The following is a 25,798-nucleotide window of genomic DNA, read 5'->3' on the forward strand; positions in this document are numbered from 1 at the left end:
CTAACCTCACAGCAAGGTCATCATTCTCCTGCCTTGACCCTCTGGCAGTGCTAACACAGGCCCATCATCCTGGGGTGATGTTACACAGACCATTGGAGGGTGGAGCAGGGCAGTAGCGGATTGCCTCCTTGACTCATACATTCCCCTGAGCCTGCTGTTCTAGGGCCCAGGTATCTTCGAAAAAACTGCCCTTCTTTCTGGCTACAGAAAAGGAAGGAAACAGCAACAGCACCTTCCAGGCATTTTTGGCCACCATCGGGAGGAAGCAGCAAACATAACGTACAAATATTTTAGTTTGTTGACAGTATCAAAATACAGAAGACAATACAATGAGGACACAATCACTTTGCGCCCAGAACACACTCACCACACTCACTCATGATATGCTCGCCATATTTGGCCGTGATCCGGAACTCGCCATCAGGAGTGGGCCAGTTAGGTAGCAAACTGATTTGCGGTTTGGCATTTCCCACTATTTAACCGGCATGCCCAGATCTGCACCGAGCACAAGGTAATGGTTAAATTGCACCTATCATGTCAATTCCTTGACTGTCTCAATGCTTTCACACATGTCTGGCATAGGCATGGTGGACCAAATGTGCTGTTATCATTCTATGATTTCAAGAAACACAGCCAAACATCTATGTTACCCTTCAAAACTAAGTGTTAAGAAACAAAAAGAACTGACCAGAATCACAATTTACCAAATTCATGCATTTTCTATCCATCACATTTTAAATGTCCATCAAGCTTCAGATATCAAACTTAAAGAAAAGAGAGAGGAACTTTCTAGAACATCAGAGGTAGAATGTCTGCAACGTCTTAATTGACCTCCATATGAACCCACCCTCTTACAATGAATAATGCTGTGGGGGATTTGCTAATTACCAGATACATCCTGATACTGTTTAACTTAACTTAAAAAATGGCTCAGGATGAAGCTTTGGTTTAAGATCGAAAAGTAATTTTTGAACAGTGACGGGTTTTATATTCTGAAACTGCTCCTATCCAATGATATTGCACGTGTATGGAAATGTTTCACAAAAGCACTCTTGTTTCTAATAATAGCACGTTTTAAAACATTAAACCAAGTTGATTACAATCTTTTGTTCAGGTCCATCTTCACAGCTTGCAATGTTTTCAGTCTTTGTAATTTGATCAAATAATTTAATAGATGGTTGCATTTACATATTTAGGCTTAAAGTTAAAGTACAGCCTTCATTCTGCTTTGAACATGATTAGTTTGCTTGTTCCTCATTCTTTGTGTCAGATTTGCTTTGCCCACATAATTCTCTGCAGTTATTTTTTCCATGCTTTGTAAAACCAATTATCAATCATTTTCAGCTTGCATTACAAATAAAGCATTTTCTGCGACAAAGAGGAAAAATGTTGACGACGAACTAATGCAGATTTAATGTGCAGTTTATCGTAAAAGGTAGCATATGCCTAGCTAAAAAGAAATAAAAGAAAATGTAAATAAAATGCAGGAAGCTCTCCTTTTGGCTCGGACAAAAGATCAAAGCTTTATTTGCCAGTAATGCCTTCAAAGGTAATGTAACCTTCAATACTTCACAGTGGCATCACTGTAAGCCGACATCCACTTTCTTCTTCTTAGTCCTTGCAGTATTTCATTCATACTCCGCTAGTCATTTTACTCACAATTTATTCAGTGGTTGTCAGGTAGTTGACTTCAAAGGACTTGATGAACTCAGTGGTACAGCCAAACCTTCATCTTTGTGATGGCACTTTATTTGACTCTGTGACCAAAAGCCAATTTAAACAGTTCAAGTACTGTCAAAATAAAAATTTTAATCAATTCTTTCTAAAATTTACAATCGTCTGCCAGAGAACTACTTTAATAGATGTATAGCTTTGAAATTAATACAGCGTTTATTAATAATTATAAGGAGATGTAACTATCAATAATATTTTAAGCAGAGGAAGGAACCGAATGGTTGGGAGTGCTTAGGGTAATGGAATTGGTGCCTATTTTCTGAAGCAGAAGATCAGTTCAAGCACATTGACCTATAGTTACACAGGTAACTATGCCTTTCCTGGGAATCCCAAATGAAAATGCTTCCAAAAGATGACAACTGTTACCTTCTTAATTGTACTAAACCGTATTACACAAGTCAGATATCAAGCAAAAAAGGAAATTATTTTATGCGGCGCTGCTCGCTAAAAGCTATTTTAATGCATTATATTACACCTTTGATCTTAAGTATTTTACTGCAGTTGGAGGGAAAATATTTTTATTACACATTTTGGCTGCTCAAAGTAATTTTTTTTTGCTCCTTTTCTTAGAATGATAAACAATTTGTAACAACAAAATTCAGTTCTTTTTGTCCAAGGAAACCTAGCACCTTAAAACTACTGAGCACCTTAAAATGAATGTTCTCCACAATACCTACAGTATCCATGGTAACCAAAGGCAGCAGGCACTGAACTTATAACCCAGCATTTACTTAACGGAGTGAATGAAAGGAGAAAAGCTTCACAAGCAGAGCATTTACTAAAGAAAAATACAAATCTGTCTCTCTCTTTCCTGTTACAAGGCCAGTTGCGAAGCTCGGCAACACTATACATTATGGCATTTTGTGAACTTGAAACTGTCACAGTTTCTTTCAGAATAGGTTTTTCAGAACTTTGAACTAAACAATACGAATTTGACCAATTTGGCAAGACCAAATCTAACTTATATTAATTTAACATGTCAGATTTGTCCATTATATAGCAAATCCAAACCAAGCAAAACATTTGGAACTGAATCAATTTTCACTTTTCACATTAATTTTGCTGAAAATGTAGCTTTGAGTAACAGTAAGATCAGAGCAAAATAAGGTGGGAAAGAAGCTAAACTCTTAATAGATCACCAACCTGTCATCTTGAATGAGCTATACTGGCAATGCACAGTTACAAGTGAAAGGATTAATAGCTGTTTCCTATTCTCAATCCTGTGACAAGTACAGCTGCATTCTCAAATGGATACTTTCACTTTCAAGCATCATGATGGAGCAAAATGGGTAGGCCACAAAAATAACTTGTGCAATACATTTTCATACATATATATATATATATATAAATATTACATATATATAAAATGTATACATGTCTATTGTGTACAGCTGCTCAATTTGAAAATGGAAATTGCACTTAACCTCTCCTTACTTGTAGGAAAATTTCCCCCTTTTAGTTTACCCCATTCCTGCTCCCATTCCCTAATCACAGCGTCAATTCCAATTGTCCTGTATAATACATTGCAGGAGTCTCACTCTTCAGTTTTCATTCCCTCACTGTAGGGAAGGAGTCTGCTTTTGTTGCCCGCCTCAAAAAGCCCAAGGAAGATTTAAAAATAGTCACAAGAAGGAATCACAAGAGCATAAACATTTTTCCAAACAATTCCTGGTGTATCTTCCTTGCCTCCACATTTGCCTTCTTCCCTCCTACATGAGGCACTGATGCTTGTGTGCGCAGAAATGATGCATGCCATTTTTAATGGAACTTCTAATTGTGCCATTCGGAGGCAAACCATAATTTACTCTTACTGACAAATGGCAGCTTGGCTCAGTGGAAGGGTTCCTTGCTCCTCAGTTAGACATCTACGGATTCAGACCGCAAACAGACTTGAGTACATAATCCGCCCTGTACAGGGGAGGTGGTGGCAGAAGGTATTGTCACTGAACTAGTAATCCAGACACCCGAGGTAATGCTCTGGGGATCCGGGTTTGAATCTTGCCACAGCAGATGGTGAAATCTGAATTCAAGAGAAGAAATTTGGAATTAAAAGTCTAAGTATGAGCATGAAATCATTGTCGATTGTCGTAAAAACCGAATTGGTTCGCTAATGTCCCTCAGGGAAGGAATCTGCAATGCTTACCTGGTCTGGCCGGCATGTGACTCCAGATCCACAGAAATGCAGTTGACTCTTTAAAAAAATGCCACTCAGTTCGAAGGCAAATAGGGGCAGGCAACAAATGCTGGCCTTACCGGTGATGCCCACTGATGCATTATCAATTACCACAAAGACGAGAGTAGTGGAATAATCAAGGCTTTATTGAGCAAAGATGTTGTGCCTCCTGTAGCTGCCACCAGAATGGCTGCAGCACCGGCGAGCACACACATTTATACGCCGCCTACTGGGCGGAGCCAGCAGGCAGGGATTTACCCATGTACCTCTACTATATTGGCAGTGCCATAATACATGTAATATACTACGAGTGGTGACTACCAAATTCACCCCGTTAAAAAAAAAAAGAGTCCGGCGGGGTTGGTGGAAAACATTACAAGTTAAGTCTGTCGGGGGCCTTGACCCTCCTCTGCGATCGCCTCAGTCCTGGTGGTGATGTGGGCGCCGACCTGGTCACCTGTGACTCCAGGAGCATGTTGTCCTTGTCTTCGTCACCCCTGAGTGGAACCAGTGGGAGGACGGATCCTACTGGGGCGGGGGTTGCGGTGAGGTTTGCTGGAGAAGGGTGTGGCGCAGGGGTGAATGAGGCAACCATGGGTGGGGGGCGGTGTCAGATCGGGGGTCGTGGGTGGGGATCCAATGGGTGCCAGGTCCCGGAGGGAGACTGTGTCCTGGAACCCGACGGGGTGTGCCACGTAGGCGTACTGCGGGTTTGCATGTAGGAGATGGACTTTTTCGACCAAGGGGTCCGACTTATGGATCCGCAATGCTTCTGAAGGAGGACGGGTCCAGGAACTGTCAGCCATGTTGGGAGCGAGACTCCGGAGGTGGACTTCCTGGGGAAGGCAAACACACATTTGTGAGGGGTCTCGTTAGTTGCGGTGCAGAGGAGCGATCGGATGGAGTGGAGCACGTCGGGGAGGACCTCCTGTCAGCGGGAGACTGGGAGATTTTTAGACTGCAGGACCAGCAGGGTGGCCTTCCAGACCATCCCGTTCTCCCTCTCCACCTGCCTGTTTCCCCGGGGTTGTAGTTGGACGTTACGGGAGGCCACTTCTAATGAATTAGCGAGCTGCCTAGTTCCCGCAAGATCAAGCTTGGCCCCTTCCAGTAGCTGCTGGCGGACGTACGGAGACTTCATGCCCGTAACGTAAGCGTCTCAAATTAAAAGTTCGGTGTGCTGGACTGCCGAAACTGCCTGGCAGTCACAGTTCCTTACCTAAGATGTGCAGGGCATGCCAGAAATACCCAGAGACTCCCCGGGGAGTTGCTGTCTCGTGGCCAGGAGGTGCCTGGCATATATTTGATTGACTGGTCGAACGTAGGAAACATCAGGAGCTCCATTGCTTCGGAGTAAGTGGGCGCATCCCGGATGAGAGGAAAAATGTCAGGGCTCACCCGTGAATAGAGGACATGGAGCCTCTGCGAGTCCGAGGGTTCCTCAGCAGATGTTCGGAGGTAGCTTTCGAAGCAGGCTAGCCAGTGGTCAAAGGCGGACGTAGCGTAGGCTGCTTGAGGGCTCAGCTGCAGGCGATCAGGCTTAATGCGGAGATCCATCGTTTAAAAAAAATCTTTGCTCAATAAATTGATGCACTATCAATTACCACAAAGACGAGAGTAGTGGAATAATCGAGGCTTTATTGAGCAAAGATGTTGTGCTGTAACCAGAATGGCTGCAGCACCGGCGAGCACACACATTTATACGCCGCCTACTGGGCGGAGCCAGCAGGCAGGGATTTACCCATGTGCCTCTACTATACGGGCAGTGCCGTAATACATGTCATATACTACTAGTGGTGACTACCACACCCACATTCCATGAAAGCATTAAAAAAAAACAAGAGAGTGCTGTGCTTTCTAAAATTTAACAACCAAATGACTGTTCAGGTAGACCTTATGATTTAATTACAATACTTGGAAGAAGGATTCTGCACTCGCTGCTCTGTCCAATCTTCTTCTACTCAAGATAAATGATTCATTATTTGTGGGAAAGTGCAGCTGAATTTGTACCTCACAAAAATATTATTCATTAATTATGATAAATACTGGGGTGACCTAAGGATCCAATGTTATTCTAAACATTTTTTCGGTTGCCATAACATTGCAGGCAAACAGATTTCTAGCAGAACATAATAATGTGTGTACTATTCAAGTTTACTCAAGTGCTTTGTAGTTCATAGAGTCAAATATATTGCTTGTTTAGTTGATTTAGAGACCGGGAACCTCCTGGGGGCTAAATTGGACAGGCCCTGAAAAAGGGCATATGGATTGTGATGTGCAATTATCTTTCATCCGTTGATCACAACACAGGCTGCACCAACTTTCAGAGATCTCTGCTTCCAACCAGCACTAACTACAAAGAGGCTAGTGCCATTTAAAGCTAGCCCGCATTGCTGAAGGGCAGGCTCAATGGGCTGGGTTCTATGCTCTTTCCACCAGTGGGTTTGAAGTTGGGGAGCATATGAAATCCAGCAGGTGGTTTTCCTGCCACCTACCCACTTGCCCCGACCCATCTGCAATTTTACAGTGGGAAGGAGACGCATCATGCAGCCCATCAATCATCCATCATGGGCCAATTGAGTCCCTTGAGCAGTCAATTAATGGCCACTTAAGGGCATCATCCGTTCCCTGCGATATTTTACCTATTAGCATGCAGGAAGCCTGACAGCTTTAGCGAAGGGGTCTCGGGGGCATACCAGAGGCACCCCCAAGGTCATCCAGCCCTTTAATCTCCACCTGGCCTCGTAAACCCAGTCTTATAGCCCCTCACCCACCTCACTGGGTGCCCTGACCCTGAACTTAACTGTGCTACTCAGTGTGGTGAGACTGCCAGTCATCCCAGTATGGGTAATGCACCCATCTGGCACTAGTGGAAATACAGAGCTGTAGGTCGTCTGATTGGCTCAAAGTTTATCTATGGTGGGACTTGAAGGAAGCTCCCAGCATTAAGTATGCAGGGCAGCCATCAGGATAATGGACATTGCAGGGGAGATACTCAGCACCAAGCTTTTCAAATAAGGACTGGAGGTGGTGCAACGGAGGAAAGATGTGCGTATATCGAGGATGAAGGAGACCATAAGACCTTAAGACATAGCAGCAGAATTAGGTCACTCGGCCCATTGAGTCTGCTCCACCATTCAATCATGGCTGATATTTTCTCATCCCCATTCTCCTGCCTTCTCCCCATAACCCCCGATCCCCTTATTTTTTATTTTTAAAAATATTTTTATTCTCCTTTTTCACATTTTCTCCTGCATTTACACCCATCAACAATAAACAATAATCCGCAAGATATGTCAATCCCCATAATAACAACCGATCCCCTCATTAATCAAGAGCCTACCTATCTCTGTCTTAAAGACACTCAGTGATTTGGCCTCCACAGCTTTCGGCGGCAAAGTGTTCCACAGATTCACCACCCTTTGGTTGAAGAAATTCCTCCTTATCTCAGTTTTAAAGGATCGTCCCTTTAGTCTGAGATGGTGTCCTCTGGTTCTAATTTTTCCTACAAGTGGAAACATTCTCTCCACATCCACTCTATCCAGGCCACGCAGTATCCTGTAAGTTTCAATAACATCCCCCCTCATCCTTCCAAACTCCAATGTACAGACCCAGAGTCCTCAACCATTCCTCATACGACAAGTTCTTCAATACAGGGATCATTCTTGTGAGCCTCCTCTGGACCCTTTCCAAGACCAGCACATCCTTCCTTAGATACGGGGCCCACAACTGCTCACAATACTCCAAATGGGGTCTGACTAGATCCTTATACAGCCTCAGAAGTACATCCCTGGTCTTGTATTCTAGCCCTCTTGACATGAATGCTAACATTGCATTTGCCTTCTTAACTGCCGACTGAATCTGCACATTAACCTTAAGAGAATCATGAACAAGGATTCCCAAGTTACTTTGTGCTTCTGATTTCCTAAGCATTTCCCCATTTAGAAAATAGTCTATGCCTAATTTCCTCCTTCCAAAGTGCATAACCTCACACTTTTGCACATTGTATTTCATTTGCCACTTCATTGCCCACTCTCCTAGCTTGTCCAAATCCTTCTGCAGCCCCCTTGCTTCCTCAATACTACCTGTCCCTCTACAGATCTTTGTATCATCTGCAAACTTAGCAACAGTGCCTTCAGTTCCTTCTTCCAGATCATTAATGTATATTGTAAAAAGTTGTGGTCCCAGCACAGACCCCTGAGGCACACCACTAGTCACCATCTGCCATCCTGAAAAAGGCCCCTTTATCCCCACTCTCTGCCTTCTGCCAGTCAGCCAATCCTCTATCCATGGCAGGATCTTACCCGTAACACCATGGGCGTTTAACTTATTTAACAGTCGACTTCCGGTGGCGCCCTCGAGGAAGCAGGTCGCAGGTCGGATCGCTCCCGCCCTTGAAGGGCAAACAAACCTTTTTCAACGGACTTTTTCGGGACCTGCCGACCTGAATCGGTGGAGGAGACGATAGGGAAGAGGCTTCCCCCCCGGGGTATGGACAGCTGGACCAGAAGTGGTCGAGTGGAGCGGCAAGGATCGAAGCGGGAGCAGCGGGGACCCCAGACCAGGCGGCGAAGCATGGCGGACGGCAGGGACCAGGGAGCGGAGGCCCACTGGCCAAGGGAGCAACAGATGGAGTTCTTCAGGAATTGCTTCACCGAACTGAAGAGGGACACGTTGGACCCGATGAGAGCGGTAATGGACCGAATGGTCGAGACACAGGCGGTCCAAGAGAAGGCGCTCAGGGAGGTCGAGGTAAAGCTCTCCAGCCAGGCAGACACGGTAACGGAGCTGGAGCACGAGGTGGAGGAGCTGAACGCCTGCCAGAGGAGGATGCAGGAGCAGCTTGAAGAGCTGGGGAACAGAGCCAGGAGGCAGAATTTGAGGATCGTTGGCCTCCCCGAGGGCTGCGAGGGATCGGATGTGGGTGCATACGTGATGGGTATGCTCGAGGTGCTGATGGGACTGCAGGCCTTCCCTCGACCCCTGGAGTTGGATGGGGCGCATAGAGCCTCCGCAAGGAGGCCCAGGACGGATGACCGACCGAGGGCCTTGGTGGTCCGCTTTCACCAGGGAACGTGTGCTGCGATGGGCCAAGGCGGAGAGGAGCAGCAGATGGGAGAACTGAGAGGTGCACATCTATCAGGACTTGGGAACAGAGCTGGCCAAGAAGCGTGCAGGTTTCATCAAGGTAAAGGCAGCCCTCTACAAAAAGGTGAGGTTTGGAATGCTGTATCCTGCGAAGCTTTGGGTTACGTTTCAGGAACTCCACTACTACTTTGAGAATAGGTTTGGGGTTTCATTAAAGATAAGAAGCTGGACTTGACCTAACGGGCACTTCGTTTTTTCAGTTCTGTACAGTGGCAGCGGTCTGTTAACCTAACTTGCTCTGACTAGGAGTGGACTTTTATTAAAAGAAGAAGCTGGACTTGAACTAAAGGACTCTGGGCTCTCAGAGCTTTTGTGTGGCGGCGGTTTGTTAAATTATCCTGCACTGTAATGTTTTATCCAAGATTGTTTTCAGCCTGGACAGAGAGCAGGGGCTGGAGGGCGCACTGCTTAGGGTGTTTTTGGGAGATTGCAACGGGGAGAGGGGTGGGGGGGGGGTGGGGGGGGGGGTGGGGGGGGGGGGGGGGTGGAGGGAGGAAGAGAGGGGTCCTGCAAAGGGGGCCCTGCACTTGGTACTGTTGTAGGGAAAAATCCCTTGTACCAGTGCAGTCAAGAGGCCGAGTCTCAAGGCAAGGTTCAAAGCGTTGTTCTTTATTGTACAATTACTGAAGCCTTCAGGGAGACCCACACAGCCAGCTCAGAAACAGTGGCTTGGTCCACGTTGATCTCAACAATTACACATTCGCTCTGGATTTTTATAGGAATCCAAATTCGAGCGGGAACATTTGCTCAAACATAATAGATAAAGGGTAGTTTTGATTAAGACCTCTCAGACAGGTTTAAACTGAGAATGTGTATCTTTGTCAAATTGCATCTGTATGGTGTGTGTCCGTGTTGATGAGATTATCTGTGCTATGCTTTTGTTTCTGTGTTTGCTAGATGAGGTGTTAATGTCATCTTTATCCTGCTGTGTGTGTAGGGGACGCTAATCTAATCTATACATTTCTTTTATTCCTTCTATTCTGGTTTCTTTGCCTGCCTTGGCCATTTTATTAATATATTATTTCATTCTTTCATAAGTCTTTGCAATACAGTTGTGCCATATATCCCACTGCCAGTGTCTTGACTCGCAGATATCCCGATCTTCTGGCCATGGGGCCGTTTTAAGATGCAGCTTCGTGCTGTTGCTGGGCAGAACAAGTGTCTTCCATCATTAAGATGCAGCTTCGTGCTGTTGCTGGGCAGAACAAGTGTCTTTCATCAATTTCGAATTAAAGGTCTCCCAGCTGTGCAGAAGGGGATTTAAATGAATGTCCATCCAGGTGTCCCCTTCTGCATTGTGGGCACAGTATAAACGGTGCCAATCAGTTCAATAATATAGAACAGTCCAATAAATGAAGAATGTTTGATGAGATGAGATAAAAATATGGTCTTGGAAAATGGCCTACTTCAGTACCTTTTGGCGGGAGATCGGGGCCTCTGATAGGGGGATGGGCTAGGGGTGGTGAAGGGACTTGAAAGGGAACGGGGAAATACAATCAGGTTAGAACATAGAAAATACAGCGCAGAACAGGCCCTTTGGCCCACGATGTTGTGCCGAACCTTTGTCCTAGATTAATCATAGATTATCATTGAATTTACAGTGCAGAAGGAGGCCATTCGGCCCCCTGAGTCTGCACCGGCTCTTGGAAAGAGCACCCTACCCAAACTCAACACCTCCACCCAACACCAAGGGCAATTTTGGACACTAAGGGCAATTTATCATGGCCAATCCACCTATGCTGCACATCTTTGGACTGTGGGAGGAAACAGGAGCACCCGGAGGAAACCCACGCAGACACGGGGAGGACGTGCAGACTCCGCACAGACAGTGACCCAAGCCGGAATCGAACCTGGGACCCTGGAGCTGTGAAGCAGTTGTGCTATCCACAATGCTACCGTGCTGCCCTTAAGAACAAATAAATCCACACTATATCATTTTACCGTAATCCATGTACCTATCCAATAGCTGCTTGAAGGTCCCTAATGTTTCCGACTCAACTACTTCCACAGGCAGTGCATTCCATGCCCCCACTACTCTCTGGGTAAAGAACCTACCTCTGATATCCCTCCTATATCTTCCACCTTTCACCTTAAATTTATGTCCCCTTGTAATGGTTTGTTCCACCCGGGGAATAAGTCTCTGACTGTCTACTCTATCTATTCCCCTGATCATCTTATAAACCTCGATCAAGTCGCCCCTCATCCTTCTCCGTTCGAATGAGAAAAGGCCTAGCACCCTCAACCTTTCCTCGTAAGACCTACTCTCCATTCCAGGTAACATCCTGGTAAATCTTCTTTGCACCTTTTCCAAAGCTTCCACATCCTTCCTAAAATGAGGTGACCAGAACTGTACACAGTACTCCAAATGTGGCCTTACCTAAGTTTTGTACAGCTGCATCATCACCTCATGGCTCTTAAATTCAATCCCTCTGTTAATGAACGCGAGCACACCATAGGCCTTCTTCACAGCTCTATCCACTTGAGTGGCAAATTTCAAAGATGTATGAACATAGACCCCAAGATCTCTCTGCTCCTCTACATTGCCAAGAACTCTACCGTTAACCCTGTATTCCGCATTCATATTTGTCCTTCCAAAATGGACAACCTCACACTTTTCAGGGTTAAACTCCATCTGCCACTTCTCAGCCCAGCTCTGCATCCTATCTATGTCTCTTTGCAGCCGACAACAGCCCTCCTCACTATCCACAACTCCACCAATCTTCGTATCGTCTGCAAATTTACTGACCCACCCTTCAACTCCCTCATCCAAGTCATTAATGAAAATCACAAACAGCAGAGGACCCAGAACTGATCCCTGCGGTACGCCACTGGTAACTGGGATCCAGGCTGAATATTTGCCATCCACCACCACTCTCTGACTTCTATCGGTTAGTCAGTTCGTTATCCAACTGGCCAAATTTCCCACTATCCCATGCCTCCTTACTTTCTGCAGAAGCCTACCATGGGGAACTTTATCAAATGCCTTACTAAAATCCATGTACACTACATCCACTGCTTTACCTTCATCCACATGCTTGGTCACCTCCTCAAAGAATTCAATAAGATTTATAAGGCAAGACCTACCCCTCACAAATCCGTGCTGACTATCCCTAATCAAGCAGTGTCTTTCCAGATGCTCAGAAATACTATCCTTCAGTACCCTTTCCATTACTTTGCCTACCACCGAAGTAAGACTAACTGGCCTGTAATTCCCAGGGTTATCCCTAGTCCCTTTTTTGAACAGGGGCACGACATTCGCCACTCTCCAATCCCCTGGTACCACCCCTGTTGACAGTGAGGACGAAAAGATCATTGCCAACGGCTCTGCAATTTCATCTCTTGCTTCCCATAGAATCCTTGGATATATCCCGTCAGGCCCGGGGGACTTGTCTATCCTCAAGTTTTTCAAAATGCCCAACACATCTTCCTTCCTAACAAGTATTTCCTCGAGCTTACCAGTCTGTTTCACACTGTCCTCTCCAACAATATCGCCCCTCTCATTTGTAAATACAGAAGAAAAGTACTCCCGCTACTGTCCTTGATCGGACCTACCCTCGCTCTAGTCATTCTCATATTTCTCACATATGTGTAAAAGGCCTTGGGGCTTTCCTTGATCCTACCCGCCAAAGATTGTTCATGCCCTCTCTTAGCTCTCCTAATCCCTTTCTTCAGTTCCCTCCTGGCTATCTTGTATCCCTCCAATGCCCTGTCTGAACCTTGTTTCCTCAGCCTTACATAAGTCTCCTTTTTCCTCTTAACAAGACATTCAACCTCTCTTGTCAACCATGGTTCCCTCACTCGACCATCTCTTCCCTGCCTGACAGGGACATACATATCAAGGACACGTAGTACCTGTTCCTTGAACAAGTTCCACATTTCACTTGTGTCCTTCCCTGACAGCCTATGTTCCCAACTTATGCACTTCAATTCTTGTCTGACAACATCGTATTTACCCTTCCCCTAATTGTAAACCTTGCCCTGTTGCACGCACCTATCCCTCTCTATTACTAAAGTGAAAGTCACAGAATTGTGGTCACTATCTCCAAAATGCTCCCCCACTAACAAATCTATCACTTGCCCTGGTTCATTACCAAGTACTAAATCCAATATTGCCCCTCCTCTGGTCGGACAATCTATAGACTGTGTTAGAAAAGCTTCCTGGACACGCTGCACAAACACCACCCCGTCCAAACTATTTGATCTAAAGAGTTTCCACTCAATATTTGGGAAGTTAAAGTCATCCATAACTACTACCCTGTGACTTCTGCACCTTTCCAAAATCTGTTTCCCAATCTGTTCCTTCACATCTCTGCTACTATTGGGGGGCCTATAGAAAACTCCTGACAAGGCCACTGCTCCTTTCCTATTTCTGACTTCAACCCATACTACCTCATTAGGGTGATACTCCTCGAACTGCCTTTCTGCAGCTGTTATACTATCTCTAATTAACAATGCCACCCCCCCACCTCTTTTACCACCCTCCCTAATCTTATTGAAACATCTATAACCAGGGACCTCCAACAACCATTTCTGCCCCTCTTCTATCCAAGTTTCCGTGATGGCCACCACATCGTAGTCCCAAGTACCGATCCATGCCTTATGTTCACCCACCTTATTCCTGATGCTTCTTGCGTTGAAGTATACACACTTCAACCCATCTCCGTGCCTGCAAGTACTCTCCTTTGTCAGTGTTCCCTTCCCCACTGCCTCATTACACGCTTTGACGTCCTGAATATCAGCTACCTTAGTTGCTGGACTACAAATCCGGTTCCCATTCCCCTGCCAAATTAGTTTAAACCCTCCCGAAGAGTACTAGAAAACCTCCCTCCCAGGATATTGGTGCCCCTCTGGTTCAGATGCAACCAGTCCTGCTTGTACAGGTCCCACCTTCCCCAGAATGCGCTCCAATTATCCAAATACCTGAAGCTCTCCCTCCTACACCATTCCTGCAGCCACGTGTTCAACTGCACTCTCCCTATTCCTCGCCTCGCTATCACGTGGCACCGGCAACAAACCAGAGATGACAATTCTGTCTGTCCTGGCTTTTAACTTCCAGCCTAACTCCCTAAACTTGTTTTTACCTCCACACCCCTTTTGCTACCTATGTCGTTGGTACCAATGTGCACCACAACTTCTGGCTGCTCCCCCTCCCCCTTAAGGATCCTGAAGACACGATCCGAGACATCCCTGACCCTGGCACCCGGGAGGCAACATACCTTCCGGGAGTCTCGCTCGCGACCACAGAATCTCCTATCTATTCCCTTAACCATTGAATCTCCTACAACTATTGCTTTTCTATTCTCCCCCCTTCCCTTCTGAGCCCCAGAACCAGACTCAGTGCCAGAGACCTGGCCGCTAGGGCCTTCCCCCGGTAGGTCATCCCCCCCAACAGCATCCAAAACGGTATACCTGTTTTGAAGGGGAACGGCCATGAGGGATCCCTGCACTGTCTGCCTGTTTGTTTTTTTCCCCCTGACGGTAACCCAGCTAGTCTTGTCCTGTACCTTGGGTGTGGATACCTCCCTGTAACTCTTCTCAATCATCCCCTCTGCCTCCCGGCTGATCCGAAGTTCATCCATCTTCAGCTCCAGTTCCCTAACACGGTCTTTGAGGAGCTGAAGTTGGGTGCACTTCCCGCAGGTATAGTCAGCGGGGACACCGGTGGTATCCCTCACCACCCACATCCTGCAGGAGGAGCATGCAACTGGCCTAGCCTCCATCCCCTCTTACCTGACAGAATATAGCTGCCCTGTGGACTAACTAGATCTCCGTCCTCCGACTCTGCTCCCAGTCAGCTACACTTTCTGTAAACTCCTGGCTCTCTTCTCACTCTTTGTGGAAATGTCGGAAACAAAATGAAAGGAGCACCTCACTCCCTCCTCACCTAACTCCCTCGGTCACCAAACTCTTACTATAGCACTCAAAATGCACCAAATTCAGCGCTCCCTCGGTCACCAAACTCTTACTATAGCACTCAAAATGCACCAAATTCAGCACTCCCTCGGTCACCAAACTCTTACTATAGCACTCAAAATGCACCAAATTCAGCACTGACGTGGCAGGTCAGGCCTCGGGGGGCAGCTGAGAAGTAGAGCAGAGGAGACTTAAGTGGACAAGGGGGGGGGGTGACCAGGGATCCCCTGGGGGAGAAAGTCGCTTGCAGACTCTCAGGGAACAGCGCAGGAAACCGACAGCAGCAGCACCCGGGGGGGGGGGGGGGGGGGGGGGGGGGGGGGGGGGCCCATCGAGTCTGCACCGGCTCTTGGAAAGGGCACCCTACCCAAGGTCAACACCTCCACCCTATCCCCATAACCCCACCCAACACAACATTAAGGGCACATTTGGACACTAAGGGCAATTTATCATGGCCAACCCACTTAACCTGCACATCTTTGGACTATGGGAGGAAACCGGAGCACCCGGAGGAAACCCACGCACACACAGGGAGGATGTGCAGACTCCGCACAGACAGTGACCCAAGCCGGAATCAAACCTGGGACCCTGGAGCTGTGAAGCAATTATGCTATCCACAATGCTACCGTGCTCCCCAAGTCTGCATTGTAGGGGATCACTTTTATACTGTGAATCTAGGCTCTGAAAACTGGCCGAATCCAATTAACTAATTAACAAGCTCCAGCTGCAAGTGCCTACAAGTAGAAGCTTGTTTAAAGCTGATTGAAAATTCACCTTCTTCTGAACCAAACAAGAACTTTTAAGTTAATTAACTAAATAAAAGAAAGACTAAACTTTAGATAAAAATGAAGCCTTATACTCCCTCGGTCACCAAACTCTTACTATAGCACTCAAAATGCACCAAATTCAGCACTCAGTGCAAACAAAGTCTGCACTGTAGGGGATCACTTTTATACTTGGGTCCTTGGTGTGTGGGGGGAGGGCCCGAGCACTCGGGCGGGAGATAGTCAGGTGCCAAAGGCAGGGGTCAGCGTAGCTAGCATAGGTCAGGGGGCACCAGGGAGATTAGAAGGAGGGGCGGGCTAGGGTCAAGCGCAGGGCTGACGTGGCAGGTCAGGCCTCGGGGGGCAGCTGAGAAGTAGAGCAGAGGAGACTTAAGTGGACAAGGGGGGGGGGTGACCAGGGATCCCCTGGGGGAGAAAGTCGCTTGCAGACTCTCAGGGAACAGCGCAGGAAACCGACAGCAGCAGCACCCGGGGGGGGGGGGGGGGGGGGGGGGGGGGGGGGGGGCCCATCGAGTCTGCACCGGCTCTTGGAAAGGGCACCCTACCCAAGGTCAACACCTCCACCCTATCCCCATAACCCCACCCAACACAACATTAAGGGCACATTTGGACACTAAGGGCAATTTATCATGGCCAACCCACTTAACCTGCACATCTTTGGACTATGGGAGGAAACCGGAGCACCCGGAGGAAACCCACGCACACACAGGGAGGATGTGCAGACTCCGCACAGACAGTGACCCAAGCCGGAATCAAACCTGGGACCCTGGAGCTGTGAAGCAATTATGCTATCCACAATGCTACCGTGCTGCCCCTTGTCAAAGGCCTTTTTGAAATCTAAATAAATCACATCCACTGGTTCTCCTTTGTCTAACTTCCTTGTTACCTCCTCAAAGAACTCTAACAGATTTGTCAGACACGACCTCCCTTTGACAAAGCCGTGCTGACTCAGTCCTATTTTATCATGCACTTCCAAGTACTTTGCGATCTCATCTTTAATAACAGACTCTAAAATCTTACCAATGACCGAAGTCAGGCTAACCGGCCTATATTTTCCCGTCTTCTGCCTCCCTCCCTTCTTAAACAGTGGCGTTACATTAGCCACTTTCCAGTCCTCTGGGACCCTTCCTGCCTCCAGCGATTCCTGAAAAATCATCACCAATGCCTCCACAATCTCCTCAGCTATTTCTTTTAGGACTCTGGGGTGCAGTCCATCCGGTCCAGGTGACATATCCACTTTCAGACCTTTCAGTTTCCCCAGAATCTTCTCCTTAGTAATGGTCACTGCACTCACCTCTGCCCCCTGGTTCTCCTGGAGCTCTGGCAACCTACTGGTGTCTTCTACCGTGAAGACTGATGCAAAGTAACTATTCAGTTCGCCCCATTTCTTTGTTTCCTATTATTACTTCTCTAGCCACATTTTCCAGTGGTCCAATGTCTATTTTTGTCTCTCTCTTACCTTTTATATATTGAAAAAAACTCTTCCGATCTTCCTTTATATTACTAGCTAGCTTGCACTCATACTTCATTTTCTCCCTTATTGCTTTTTTAGTTGCCCTCTGCTCGCTCTTAAAGGCTTCCCAATCCTCTGGCTTCCCACTAATCCTTGCCACTTTGTATGCTTTTTTGTTAGTTTTTATGCTGTCCTTGCCATCCCTCGTCAGCCATGGATGCCTTGTTCTCGCCTTAGCATGTTTCCTCCTCCTTGGGATGAATTTTGTTGTACCTCGCTAATAACCCCCAAAAACTCCTGCCATTGCTGTTCCACTGTTTTCCCTGCTAGGCTCCTTTTCCAATCAACTTTGGCCAGTTCCTCCCTCATGTCTTTGTAGTTACCCTTACTTAATTGTAATACCGTTACATCTGATTGTAGCTTCTCCCTCTCAAACTGGGGGTAAATTGTATCATATTGTGGTCACTGCTCCCTAACGGTTCCTTCACCTAAGTTCCCGAATCAAGTCTGCCTCATTACACATCACTAAATCCAGAATTGCCTGTTCCCTAGTAGGCTCTGTCACAAGCTGCTCCAAAAAAACATCTCTTAGACATTCCACAAATTCCTTTTCTTGGGATGCACTACCAACCTGATTTTCCCAGTCCACCTGCATATTGAAGACCCCATGATTATTGTAATATTGCCTTTTTTACATGCCTTTTCTGTCTCCTGATTTATTTTCTGCCCCACATCCTGACTACTGCTAGGGGGCCTGTACATAACTCCCATCAGGGTCTTTTTACCTTTGCAATTCCTCAACTCTACCCACAGAGATCCTAAGCCCTGGATCCCAATCCATTCCGGGGGCAATCCTCGTCCTTGCCTGTCTGCCCCATGGATCACCCATAACTCCCACTGACTGCTGAGGCCTCTGGCTATGCGACTGAAGGTAAGCACTAATAAGGAATTGGCAATCGTGGTTAAGTGAGCACTTCACAGGTGCCAAGTGGGTTCCCGTGGGTAGGTGGGTCATGTAGCATGTGGGAGTCATTGCCAGCATTCTGATTGCACCTTGATGCCTGGACATTATGTGGGAGTCAAGACCACATATGCAGCAGCCAACATCCGAACACCCAGTGGATGGGACACAGCTTCCGGGACATGACAATGGCTGGAATGTGGATGGATACCCTGGGGATGGCGGTTGCCTGGAAAGACAGGCAAAGGGTCCGGGAGTCAGCCCGTATTGCGGAAGAAAGTGACAGAGGCATCATAATTATTGGGCAAAAAGTTGATTAATGTGCTGTACAATACCCCATTTCCGAGAGTGCCACACCTCCAAAACCCTCGGCCTCCAACCCCACCCCCTCCCCCCTACCCCAGTGCCCTCAGTGATGCTCAGCATGTCTGGCTCTCCTCGAAATACCACTATGTCTTGATGTTTCCTCAGGATGCACATCTGACGTGGAGGTAGCCAGTTGCTTACCTCGTGCCGTGGCCTTCAATGCCCCTGGTGGCCGTCCTCTGGGGTGGCTGGGGCTGGAGGGCCCCGGCTCACTTTTCAATGGCACATGCACAGCTGTGCTGCCCTGTCCCATGGGCTGACCCCAAAACATGGCCTCATCATGGGGGTGGAACTCAGAAATGCTGGTGGCCACTGTCGCCACCCAATGGGACAGGCCCGGGTTGGCACATAGCGTCCCCTCGTCCCAGTCAGTGCCCTCAGGGCCCTGGGGTTCACCTTGGGATGGAGGGGCAGCTGGTTTGAGTCCCAGCTGGGACACATTCCCCAGTGACCAGGCCGTGCTCTGCAGTGCCTCAGGCATGCCCACCTGCGACTGGGACAAGCTCCGCAGCACCTCGTCCATTTCAATCTGAGAGCGGGACATGTTCCGCAGAACCCCAACAAGGTCGGCCTGGTACTGGGTGCCATCCCCCAGTGAGGCAAACATACTACTGAGACCCTCAGCCATAACCGACTGCCTTGGACACCTTCACTCATGATGCCGACGTCGTACACCAGGTTTTCCACTGTGGTCCTAGCAGTGTTGGCCTCGGTGCCACACATTTCCAGTGTCATCGCCTGCACGTAGCCTCTGGGACTCCTCCAATCAGCTATGGATCTGCTGGAGTGACGCTGACATCTCTCTCTGAACGCCAGGTTGGTCCCTATCGTCTCCATCGGCTCCGAGTACCTCTGTTCCACAGGTTAAGTATCAGGCTGGGACCCAGCTGGGTCCTGGGATCCAGCAGACCTCGGACTGCTGTCTCGCCTGGGGGTTCCTGCCCCCACCAGATGTACACCAGCAGCAGTGAGGTGCTCACCAGATTGTGCCCCAGAGGCCTGACCAGTAACATTTCCCACCGAGGTGCGTGTATCTGCGCTGGTGGAGGGTGGGGATGAGAGTTGCGCTGCAACTATAACAGGTACACCCTCAGAGCACTCCTCCGGGGTGTTCTCCTCGGAGTAAGGAGAGGGGGCCCCCCGGGATTTGCATTGGCTGCTGGACCTGCGAGAGAATGGACATGTGGTCAGTGGGAGGCATGGGTCAGTCAGCAAGGCAATAACAATTCACGTCTGGCAGGTCCTCCGGGTGGAGCCCGGTGGTCCCTCACCTCTGCAGCGTCCACCAGCCTCTACGTGGGTGACCGCCCTGTCCTCAGCCACCCCCGTCACCTCCAGGGCCCGCTTCTCGAAGGAGGCAGGGATTCTCATTAGGCACCCCACCGCCAGTCTGGGACCTCTCCCGGTGGTTGTGGGATAGTTTTTCCTGAGGGGGCACAGAGAGGGCATCATTTGCCACACACTGGGTTTACAGTTGTGGGGGCAGGTGGAGGGATTGCTGAAGGGGGAGGGGAATGAGGGAGGGTTGGGGGTTGCCTGGGGGATGCTCCCTTGGTGGGGTTTGGGGGGGGTGGGACGTTGGTGTCTACTCACTCGTAAGGCCAGTCCTCCTGGTCACACTGCCTGAGCTGACTGCTGCCACCACGTCGTACCAGGCAGCACTGGCTGCCTTGTGGCTCACCCTCCAGGACTCACGGGGGAACAGGACATCCCTCCTGGCCTCCATTAGGAGCCTCCCCGAATCTTGGGGCCGTCTCCTCGGCGTCATTGTTGCGAGTTGGCTGGAGCTGGCTGAGCAAGTGCAGCTTTTGGGCTGCTCGACGTTGTTAGCGGGGGACTGGCGAGCAGAGTCCCGGTGAATCAGCTGGCGAGCCGGCATTCAGGGCGAGAAGCCCGTGAGGCCTCGTTAAGTGGATCAATTAATGTTGAATAGTGTTGCCGGCCTCACTGGACCGAGCACCAGGAAACACGTGGCAATTTCCTCTTGCTACAGTACTTGAACATTGTTCTGGAGAATCGAACCAGAAGTGTTGAAGCCGGGGCAGAATTTGTGGACTTCCACAACAGCAAAACTGGTACTGCACCTGAACCAATTCAGCAACCGTTAAGGGGCTAGAACTGGCACCATGTGGAACACAATTGATTCCTATGAGAAATGGTGGCGGATTCGCGATTGACACACAGGAGGCTGACACTCAGGAGGCTGCAGCTGCATATACACACTTCACTCCCCACACACACCACTCCAGCCAACATGATGGCAGCAAGGAGAGCGGTGACAAAATGTATGGAGCTGAGCTGGAGACCCTCCTGGACGCTATGGAGGAGAGGCGGACCATCCTGTACCGTGGCTCGGGAAAGACACTACTAGCGGTCGTCGTTCGCCGTGCCAGGGCCCAGGTGACAGAGGCAGTAAGCGCCACACCATCCGGACCGATCAGAAGTGCCGTAAGACACAAAACCCTGTCCCAACACCTGTAACCCTACCCACATCCACCCAAAGGGCGGCTGAACCCCCTCCCTGCAGCATATTTTGGCACCCATACCGGCCGCAGCCATGGCTCTGAAGCCACCAGCTACCCACCCCCTGATCTGCATTTGTCGGACTGTCTAGCACTGTGCGCTTCTCGATTTTCAAAAGCACAAATGAACCTCCGCATCGGGAATTCGCCCCAGTGGAGGCGGAGAACCGTGGAGGTCCCAGAGAATACCGGGTCAGGCCCGCTAATGATTTGCCAATGGCATTTACTTTACATGCAGAGTGGGACGGTGAAAAGCGATTTGGTGAGAAACCGGCGCCAGCCACGATTTTGGCGTCAAAACCAATTCTACGCCCAATCACATTTCCCAATTCCAACATCAGCCGATGTGTCATGGGAGTGTCCCTTTAAGAAAGGTTTTTGTCTTATCACACGGCTTCAGTGATGTCATTTTGTGGGTGGAGCTGAGTTGTGGCTGTGAGGTTTGTTTTACTTTGGCTTTCATTTTGACTGCTGTGGACTACAGACAGAGAAAATATTGGCCTGTCTCCTCTATTTTCATTTTTTAAAAACCCAGGGATTATAGCTACCTGCTTTGGTAACTTAAAAGATATAGGCCCCTGACCGACTGAGTTCCCGACAGCGTGGGTCTCTTCTGGTCTCACATGTCTGGAACTCGGCATAGCGGCTGCAGACTCAGTCCAGCGCCACCACATTTCGGAGAGGGCCGATCGGTGGGCAGATGGGGACATTATTCGGGGCTGGGGGCACTGTGGGGAGGGTGGTCTTGGGCGCGCAAGCTGGCTGAAGAGGGGTACTATTTTGTGGGCTGAGTCCGCAAGCGGCCGCCGCCATGTAGCATGGCTGCTGCCGTGCGCATGCGCAGCCATGGACCTGCCAATTTTTCAGGGCATATCGGCAGCTAGAGCCGGGTTCTCTATGCCTGCTAGCCCCCAGCAAAACGGGGAATCAGTGGCCGTTTTGCACCAATTTTTCTGGCGTCCACCATTCCCATGCCAGCGTGGGGACATAGCCCCAGAATTGGAGAATTCAGCCCATTGTTTGATTTCCGGAAGGATTTAAACCTGTCGGTGAGTCAGGGTCAGAATGTCAGGGAAAGCCAGTCTTATTCAAGTGAGAATGCAGAGTGCTGGGCCACGCCCTTGAAAAGGTGTTTTTTGGTTTATGGGATTTTGTTTCTGAATTGGAACAGTTATGGGGAAATTCCTTAAGTGTTACTCATAGGTTACTGTACCTGTGGGGTGTCTTTAAGTTTGTGATTGATAAAAATTCTTGCTGTCTGTTTATAAAATGTTAACAAAGTTCTTGGAATAAAGCTTATTTTTATTAAAGAGACTAGGAAGACTGTTGAATCACACCTGAAGGGAAAGCTCTTGTGCTCATCCTAGCCAAATTCAACATAAAAGGTTGTAGGTCAGGTGGACTTCACAATATACTTCGGAGCTTCTAAACCCTGGCCCATAACAAATTGGGGGCTCGTCCGGGATAAAAGTCTGCCTTTCATGATTGGGTTTGGCTTCGTGAACTTAAAAGCAGTGAGGGGTGAGCATATTTGTGTTTGCTTTTCAGGTGTTGTATTCAAGTTTAAATAGGGAGTGTGTTGTGGACAATGGCTCTTTCAGAGGCTCAGAGGTTTTTGGGGGTGGAGAAGGTCACGCGCAGTTCCTTACAAATGGACGGAAAAAAAGGCTTTCAGATCTTACAACAACATTACAGTTAACATTGCCTGACAAAGTACGGAAAGAAGGGGGATTGCAGCAGTAGCTGAGCATTTAAAATTGCCTGAGACACAGTCAGAATCATTGGAAATTGCAAGAATCCAATTACAGATAAAGCAGCCTGAGCATGAAAAAGAATTAAAGCATCTTCAATTCAAAATGAGGGAAAAAGAACGAATAGCCCTAGCAGAACAAAAAGCGAGAGAAAGGGAGGTACAGATCAGGGAAAAAGAAAAAGAGAGAGGAAAAAGAAAAAGAGAGAGACTTTGAACTTCAGAAACTGGCCATGAAACGTGAACGTCAGTTAAAATTGGCGGAGGTAAAGAGAAACGTGCAGTCTGAGGATAGTGATGAGGATAATGAGAAAGAGCAAGAGCGTCATAGCCGAAGGTTTGGTGGGAATCTATTTAAATATGTCCAAGCATTGCCAAGGTTTGTTGAGAAGGATGTAGAAGCTTTTTTCATTTCATTTGAGAAGGTGGCTAAACAAATGAAATGGCAACAGGACATGTGGGTATTACTGATTCAAAGAATGTTGGTAGGTAGAGCTAGCGAAGTGGTTGCATCACTATCAGAGGAGGTATCTAGGACGTATTAGGTGAAAAAATCCATCTTAGGTGCATCTGGGTGCATATGACTTGGGCGAGAATGAGTGGGTTCTTTCAGGGGGTAGCAGATGAGTGTGAGAGGTGTGGGGGCCAGTGAATCACGCGCACATGTTTTGGGGTTGTGAAAAATTGGGAAGATTCTGGGCGGGAATGTTCGCGGTCTTAGCCAGGATAGTGGAGGAGGAGGTGGACCTGGACCCTATGGTGGCGATATTTGGGGTTTCAGAGATGCCGGAGGTCATGGAGAGGAGAAAGGCCGATGTCGTGGCCTTCGCCGCTCTGATTGCACGGCGACGAATTTTGCTGGAGTGGAGGTCGGCATCACCGGGGTTAGCAGCATGGTTGGATGACCTGTACGACTTCCTGCGATTAGAGAAGATAAAGTATGAGCTAAGGGGCTCATCAGGGGAGTTTGAGAAAAGGTAGGGTTGTGACTGTGTTTGAGGAGCCATTCGTCGCAAGGAGGTGTGGGTGATGGGGAGAGGGCGGTGTGTAAAAGGGGAAAAATCTGTACAGACTGTATAGCTGATTGATTATTTGGAAGTATGTTTCCTGGGGTATTTACTTGCTGTAACCTACTTTGATACAAGTTTGTAATAAAATACGTTTAAAAAAATTGTCGATCATATCACATATGTCAAGTAATAAGAAAACCTCAAGCGGTGATAAAACCAACAGCCTTAATACCCATTCCAGCATTTGAGGAACCTTTACAAGGGTCCTAATTGATTGCGTAGAACCACTTCCTAAAACAAAAAGTGGGAATCAATATCTTTTGACTATAATGGATGTGTCTACTGGGTTTCCAGAGGCCATTCCAGTATGGAATATTACAGCGAAAAGGAGTGTGGAGGAGTTACTTTAGTTTTTTACTGGATATGGACGATCCACAGAAATATAATCGGATCAAGGATCAAATTTTCCCTCAAGGTTATTCAAGGAAATTATGGATAGCTTAGGAGTAAAACAAATTAAATTAACTACGTACCATCCGGAACAGTGGCATCAGACGTTAAAGACAATGTTGAGGGCTTATTGTCAAGGTTATCCAGAGGATTGGGATAAAGGAATTCCATTCGTACTGTTTGCAATTAGGGATGCACCTAATGAGTCAACCAAATTCAGTCCTTTTGAACTAATTTTTCATCATGAGGTAAGAGGACCACTTCAATTGATTAAGAACAAATTGGTGAGTGAGCAGTCTGAAATTACATTATTGGATTACGTGCATTTTTTAGGGAACGATTAAATAGAGCAGGTGTATTGGCTAGACAACATTTAAAAGTTGCACAGCATGTAATGAAACACGTAGCGGACAAGAATGCAAAAGTTCGTAATTTTGTCAGTTTTGGTATTGTTTACTGTTACCAGTGGTAGGTAAACCTTTAAAGCAAGGTTTGGTGGACCTTATCGGATTGATAGGAAATTGAGTGAGGTGAATTATTTGGTAAGAATGCCAGATAGAAGGAAAACTGGTAAGAACGCCAGATAGAAAGAAAACTCACCGTGTGTCATGTGAATATGCTTAAAAGGTATTTTGAAAATTTGCAGAGACCCCGGAGGAGGAGCTGTACAGGGAGAGGAGACGACTCCAGACCGAGTTTGACCTTCTGACCACCAGAAAGGCGGAGGTACTGTGGAGGAAGGCATAGGGGAGGAGGTACGAATATGGGGAAAAGGCTAGTCGCCTGTTGGCGCACCAACTGCGAAAGAGGGCAGCAGCGAGGGAGATAGGAGGAATTAGGGATGAAAGGGGAGACACTGTGCAAAGGCCAGGAAAGATAAATGAGGTGTTTAAGACCTTTTATGAGGAACTGTATAGGTCTCAACCCCCAGAGGGAGAGGAGGGGATGCGGCAGTTCCTGGACCAATTGAGGTTCCCGAAAGTGGAGGAGCAGGAGGTGGCAGGTCTGGGGGCGCCGATTGAGGTGGACAAGCTTATTAAGGGACTGGGAAGCATGCAAGCAGGGAAGGCACCGGGGCCGGACGGGTTCCCGGTGGAATACTACAGAAAATATGTGGACTTGTTGGCCCCGTTGATGGTGAGGACGTTCAATGAGGCCAGGGAAGGGGGGGACTCTACCCCCGACGATGTTGGAGGCGACGATATCGCTAATTTTGAAGAGAGACAAAGATCCGTTGCAGTGCGGGTCCTATAGACCTATTTCACTATTGAACGTGGACGCCAAGTTGCTGGCAAAGGTACTGGCATTGAGGATAGAGGACTGTGTCCCGGGGGTGGTGCACGAAGACCAGACAGGGTTCGTAAAAGGGAGACAACTGAATGTAAACGTGCGACGACTATTAGGGGTGATAATGATGCCCCCAGTGGAGGGGGAGGCAGAGATAGTGGCGGCAATGGACGCAGAGAAGGCATTTGATAGGGTGGAGTGGGAGTATTTATGGGAAGTGTTAAGGAGGTTTGGGTTTGGGAACGG

General features: G+C 48.0%; 2 long non-coding RNA genes across 2 annotated transcripts in view; both read right to left on the reverse strand.

Moving 5' to 3' along the window:
• Nucleotides 1-1,497: 1,497 nt before the first annotated feature.
• LOC140410728 (uncharacterized) overlaps nt 1,498-25,798 on the reverse strand; it is an 86,222-nt gene continuing 61,921 nt past the window's right edge. Inside the window, exon 2 of the long non-coding RNA XR_011940718.1 lies at nt 1,498-1,757. This is a non-coding gene — a long non-coding RNA (uncharacterized lncRNA). The remainder of the gene's footprint in view (nt 1,758-25,798) is intronic.
• Nucleotides 1,787-25,798, reverse strand: part of LOC140410727 (uncharacterized) — an 85,147-nt gene continuing 61,135 nt past the window's right edge. The window contains exon 4 of the long non-coding RNA XR_011940717.1: nt 1,787-3,754. This is a non-coding gene — a long non-coding RNA (uncharacterized lncRNA). The remainder of the gene's footprint in view (nt 3,755-25,798) is intronic.

Source organism: Scyliorhinus torazame, chromosome 4, assembly GCF_047496885.1.
Source record: "Scyliorhinus torazame isolate Kashiwa2021f chromosome 4, sScyTor2.1, whole genome shotgun sequence".
NCBI lineage: Eukaryota > Metazoa > Chordata > Chondrichthyes > Carcharhiniformes > Scyliorhinidae > Scyliorhinus > Scyliorhinus torazame.